The sequence below is a fragment of the Grammomys surdaster genome, unplaced genomic scaffold, assembly GCF_004785775.1.
Source record: "Grammomys surdaster isolate TR1022 unplaced genomic scaffold, NIH_TR_1.0 125704, whole genome shotgun sequence".
Classification (NCBI taxonomy): Eukaryota; Metazoa; Chordata; class Mammalia; order Rodentia; family Muridae; genus Grammomys; species Grammomys surdaster.
Genome location: NW_021620539.1, coordinates 519961 through 525627, shown reverse-complemented (window position 1 = coordinate 525627; position 5667 = coordinate 519961). Strand labels below are relative to the sequence as shown.

Sequence of the window (5667 nt, the reverse complement as noted above, 5' to 3'; positions counted from 1 at the left end):
ATGACTACTTGAACATGGATTCGGGACCCCAAGTGCAGTCCTGGACTTTTCTCAGGGTAGGCTTTTAAGCACAGAGAACACATCCTGGGTTGATGCACCTTAGTTAGCAAGAACAGTTAGCCAGAAGTGGAACTATGGGAGGCAAAGAGCAAGGTCAGCACATTTAGAGACTTTCACAGAACTAGGGTCTTTGATGGATTAGGTCTTTGTTCTCATTTTGGCAGCCGTTGCTGCTTATGTGCTGGGTTTTAAGGCTTGAAAGGCAGTTCCATCATGGAGTCAGTTGTGCTAATGTGTGAAGGTCTACTAAGTTCTGGCTCCTGTTATGTTTTTGCTCTAAGTTGACCCAATAATGTGTCAATTTAGGGGTATCTAGTACCGCTGAACCAGGAGACAAACTAGAGGTTTACTAAATTACTACTGACCAGCGATTATCAGGAAGAGGAAATGCAGCTGATAATATGTAAGAGAGGCAGGGTGTCTGGGGCTGGGCTTTCCTGGTGAGTGCCATGATGTTCAGTGGTAGAATACAGTGGGGGTCTGCACCAGAAAATGACACAAGAACTTTCATTCCCTGTACCTGTGCTAGGGTGATACCTGCTTCTATTCTGTACTCCATGAAATTCAGTAAGGGAAGACAACTTAAGCCATGTCCTTTGGCTGCAGTGATGGGCTGGTGTATAGGGCTTATCTCTTGGTTAAGGCATCCTACTAGAAATGACGGCCATGGCACTGCTGTGGCAGCAGGATAGCTTGAGTCTGATTTTCTAAAACATAGCAATGGCCTTCTTCACCTACAGCCTCCCAACCCTGATGAGAATTGCTTTTAACTCACACATGTGAGCCCTCCCTGTTTATAACACTCTGAGTGGCCTCTGTTTCACCACCCAAACACTGTTGTACCCAGTCCAAGGCTACCACCTCTTCTTGCAAGAAAACCCCCAAACGAAGCAGAAGTTAGGCAAAACAAAGCTATTTCCAGACAAGTTTAACTAAATGAAAGTGTTACTAAGGAGTCTTAAAGAAACCTTTTAGAGTCCGTGTCCATGGAGAGAAGCTGAGGCCCCACCCTCCAGCCTGAGGTTGACGGTGCTGCGATGTGGACATGTGGACATCGTTGGTCCACACCACCATGTGGGCTCTGAGTAAGAGGAAACTGCAGCCCCTGACCCCCTCTGCTGTGAACAAGATAGAACAACTTCTTAAAGACAGTCCTGAGCATGGGCATTGTGTAACCAGAAATCTGTTATATACCACTGAGTTTAAGAGAAAAGGACTAATGGGAATAAATATCAAGGGTGGGTCTGAAAGTTGGTGTGTGAATCAGGGGCTGTAACGGCCTCTCTTAGAGCCTGGAGTATGCAAAGACAAAAGAAGATTCTGATGAAGAAGTTATTCAAGACGGAGTCTGAGTGTTCATCGAGAAGAAAGCACAGCTAACCCTGTTAGGAACTGAGATGAATTATGTGGATGACAAACTGTCCAGTGAGTTTGTGTTCATCAACCCCAACGTCAAGGGAACCAGTAGTTGTGGTAAACTTTAACATTGGAAACCTGAGGACTGCAAGCTCCAGGAGAGCTGGGTCTATCTTAGAGCTTACTGAAGAAATCATGTGGTGTAACATGCTCAGAAGTTATAGTGTGAGGCTGCCAACACGGTAAGAGTTCTGAAAACATGCTATCTGTGCTCTCTGTAAGACACAAACTGAGAAGCCGTTGGTTTCCTTGAGTCATTCTGTTCTGTACAGAAAACTCCTACTCTGCCCTTCGGCTGAGTCTTATGTAGCTGAGTTTAATATTTGTACTATTTACTAAAGTATCTACCGGCAAAATGTACCAACTCGTAGTTTTATATGAATGTTGATGAGTTTGTATTATAAATAGAATTGTTGATACATCCTTAATTTGTGCAATATTGTATGAAGAGATTGAGTCATCAATTAAAAACACACCACTTTATGATAAAAAACAAATCCAAAAAATCTTTTAGAAATGGCCAGAAGTGAGGACGGGAAGATAACTCAGTGGGTAAAACTGATTGCTATACTACTTGGGGGGATGAATTTGGTCCCAGATCCTGCTTTGGGAGGAGAGAAATGATGCCAGAAGGTTGTCCTCTGACTTCTGCGTGTATACCGTGGCACATATGCCCACACTCTTCCTTACATACACAATAATGATAAATTAGAAATTAAGTGATGCCTGAAATTTTAGGTAGCTGCGAGTTTTGGAGTATTGTCTATCTTCAGGTTCATGGCTCTGTCAGCCATCTTGGTTTCAGGAGGGGAATCCTGATTGTTTAAGTACATCCACCATTAGAAGAATGGATGAAGTGTGAAGCGGTTCAATTGTGTTCTTTTAAACCCTTCCCTCTCGACACTCATCAACATACCACTTTTCAGTTTTTTCCCCTGTTAATAACACACAAATTTATTTTAAAAATGATCTTAACATATGTACAATTTTCTCATTAACTTTTCCTACTGTGCATAAATGCCTACTCTAAAGCGCTTATCTATAAAATCACTTGACTTAAAAAGATTTTGATCTTTTTTAAATGGTCAAGATCCAGTGCTCTCTTGTAGAGAATACCTTGCTGTTTTCCCTCCATCCATCTCTGAGTGTGACAGGGAGACTGTCATGTAAAAACAGACTGAGAGACTGGGGCTGCATTGTATTTTCTCTATTCCTGCTGACTATAAACTCTCCAAAAAGTCATTTCTTGCTTCTTTTAAGACCCAGGGACTCCTGATATTTTTATATTTTACTTTTGTAACTGAGGACCAAACCCAGGGCCTCATTTTATATTAGACAGATATTCTGTCTCTATGTTCACCCCAGCCCAAATTTCTGTACAATAATAATAAAATAGTCCTTAGCAGTATTAATGTGAAATATAATACATCAACATCAGGTAGCATGAGTGAAGGTAGCTAATCCCAGAAAGAATTCTGACTTGCACAAATAATATATTTTCTTTCCCTACCGTAAGCTTAGTTTTACCACAATGCCATAAGGTAAGAATGTATCTTGAGGAAAGTTCACTTTCCTCTGACAGAATTAGTCTTTACTTTTTATATATTTGTTTTTATTTTATATGTATGGGTATTTTCCCTGCATCTATGTCTGCCTATCATGTGTATGCAGTGCCCTCAGAAGCCAAAAGAGGGCGTCAAATTCCCTGGAGTTACCAGAGACATCTCCTCTAGGCTCCTGACCGACTTAAACAAGTCCACATCTATTCTCCATTGTGCCAAGGTTATTTTGCTGTTATCCCTAGATAGAGGGATATTTTATCCTAAGGATAAGGAAAACTTGTCAATAAAACCAAAGGTGGAGAGGCAGCTAAGATGTTAACTAGGGCTTTGAAATAGGAATGGGATATTGTTTCTCTGGAAGCTTCTGTTGTTTCCCTATGAGTTTTGCTTTCCCAAGCCTTGTGGTCCACATGGCTTATTACAGCTTTTCAGCTTACAAGTTACTATTGTAGACACTAACCTAGCAAGTTTAACTAACTTGAGTCTATGACTCTAACCTCATGTCCAAATTCTGAGATAGAAAAATCTGGCTTGAATTCCTGGGTTAAATATGTAGACACTTCCTTGAGTGGTGTCTAGCAGTAAAGGAAGCTAGACTAACCAAAGGCTATGTCCCTGGGTCTACATGAACACCTGGAAGGACTAGCCTAGGGCTTAGGTACCACATTTCCTGTGGTTCCAAGTCCTGATGTTAGATGTGCCAAAGTCTGTATTATCATTTTGTATCTTCATCCATCTATTTGTAAATTTTCTGGAAGCTGTCCTGGACATGGTGTACCACTGTGAAATGGATGTATATAAACCTTGCCTCACGAGGCTTGCGGTTCCCTTCTCTCTTGTTTAATTAAGCCTCCCAGTCATTTCATGTCACAGATATCTCCATTTCCATAAGGAGGCAGAGAAACCAGATTTTCTGGCTCAAGACCAAGGCTCTTTCTATGTCACCATATATGACAGGAATAAGTCTGATATTTTATATATTAACTTCTGATATACCAATTATAAATCATTTGAATTGCTATAATCACACCATAGGTTCTCCCAGGCAATCCTTCTCCAAATGATTTCAGTTTCTAACTATGTCTGAAACTAATTAAACTGTGCTTTAAAAGAGTGTCTCATAATTGGGCTGGGCCTTCTCCCCAGTTCGTTTAAATTAGTGAAGTCACTATTAATACAACCAACTCTATTAATAAATGCATGATCACTTCCTGTCTATCTATCACATCCAACAGGCTCTAAGTGAAAATCAGATTTTAATATTTTATAGATGGGACAAGATTTTAGCTCCTAATTACTCATTTGCCAAGCTCTTGTTCCAGTATAAAGATGGTTTGGGTTCTTGTAGTGCTGAGCCATCAAGAGGAGGGAGAGAAGTAAGAGTAACAGCAGACCGGAGGGCCACAAGTAATCCAGCTGTTCACATGTAATGCCTATGCTGTTCTTTATGGATGCCTCACAGATTATCTCACCGGCCCCTCACCATCTCCAGTGAAAGGTGACCGATTTAATTCTTCAGATGAAGAAGCTGTGGTTCAGGAAGGCTACGATGCTTTTTCAAGGTCAAGAGGCCATATCCTGTACCCAGCTTCCTCCCACCCCCACAAAGTCCCTGGTCTCTCCTCTGTTCAGTCCTGGGTCCAAGATATGTGATGAGGTATTGATAGATGAAATTCTGGCATCTCAAACAGGAATCTGTGAAGCACTCCCTTTCCATACAGAATTGTTCCTATTGTGTATCTGATTATTCCTGGGTTGTTCTTCCCTTTGTTGGAGAATTAACTAATTTACACAGTGGAATGTTGAAGTAGAACCTACATTGAACTACCTGGAAACCATCTGCTGAGGACCTATGGATTAGAATTGGGCCTATGTCCTCCATCTCTTCTCTCTGTAACCCATGAAGTTTATTTCTTTGCATATATATATATATATATATATATATCCATGGGAATTATAGAGTTGATTATGGGATGGGCTTACTCAGATTAATTTTTATTTTGTAGGACTTTTAGAAGGTTTGCTTGTTTTTTGCTTGTTTGTTTTTTTTGGTGTTTTGTTTTTGTTTTTATTTTTGGTTTATCTTATCTCTTAACTTTGACTTGTGTACTGTGTTTTAGGATAAAGCTAGAAGGAGTTGGGATAAAGGTCACCATCTGTATTCTGTGTCCATGACTGTTCCTACCAGAGGGGGGCTTTATAATCTGAGTGGGGAGGAAACGAATGCTGGGTAATACAGGCTGCTTTTCAGTATAAAAGCTGAGAGGAGAAAGTCCTATGAAATACATGTAGCATATGAAGACAGGAACCATCCACATGGCCACCTGTGTAGCCCTAAGGTACACACATTGTGTGCCCAACATGTGCTTGGGTGAACATTTTAGAGATTACTTTCTTTTTAAGAGAGGAGGTATAGACCAGAAGATCATGTTCCCTGGCATATGTACTTCCTGATTTGAACTCTTTCTCTTTCACTACTTTGTATTTTCTCTCCAAAGACTTCCAAATGTTCTTAAATTATTTTTTAAAAACTACAATTAAAACAAATCTGTTTATCTCCAAAGCTTGTTGGTTCATTATGGATTCCAAGAATAGTTTTCTGATTTATTTCCTCTTGTTTGGGCTTCTT

At 40.3% G+C, this 5667-nt stretch overlaps 1 pseudogene; it reads left to right on the top strand.

Moving 5' to 3' along the window:
• Nucleotides 1-1105: 1105 nt before the first annotated feature.
• On the top strand, nt 1106-5213 carry LOC114639409 (annotated as a pseudogene).
• The last annotated feature ends 454 nt before the right edge of the window (nt 5214-5667 follow it).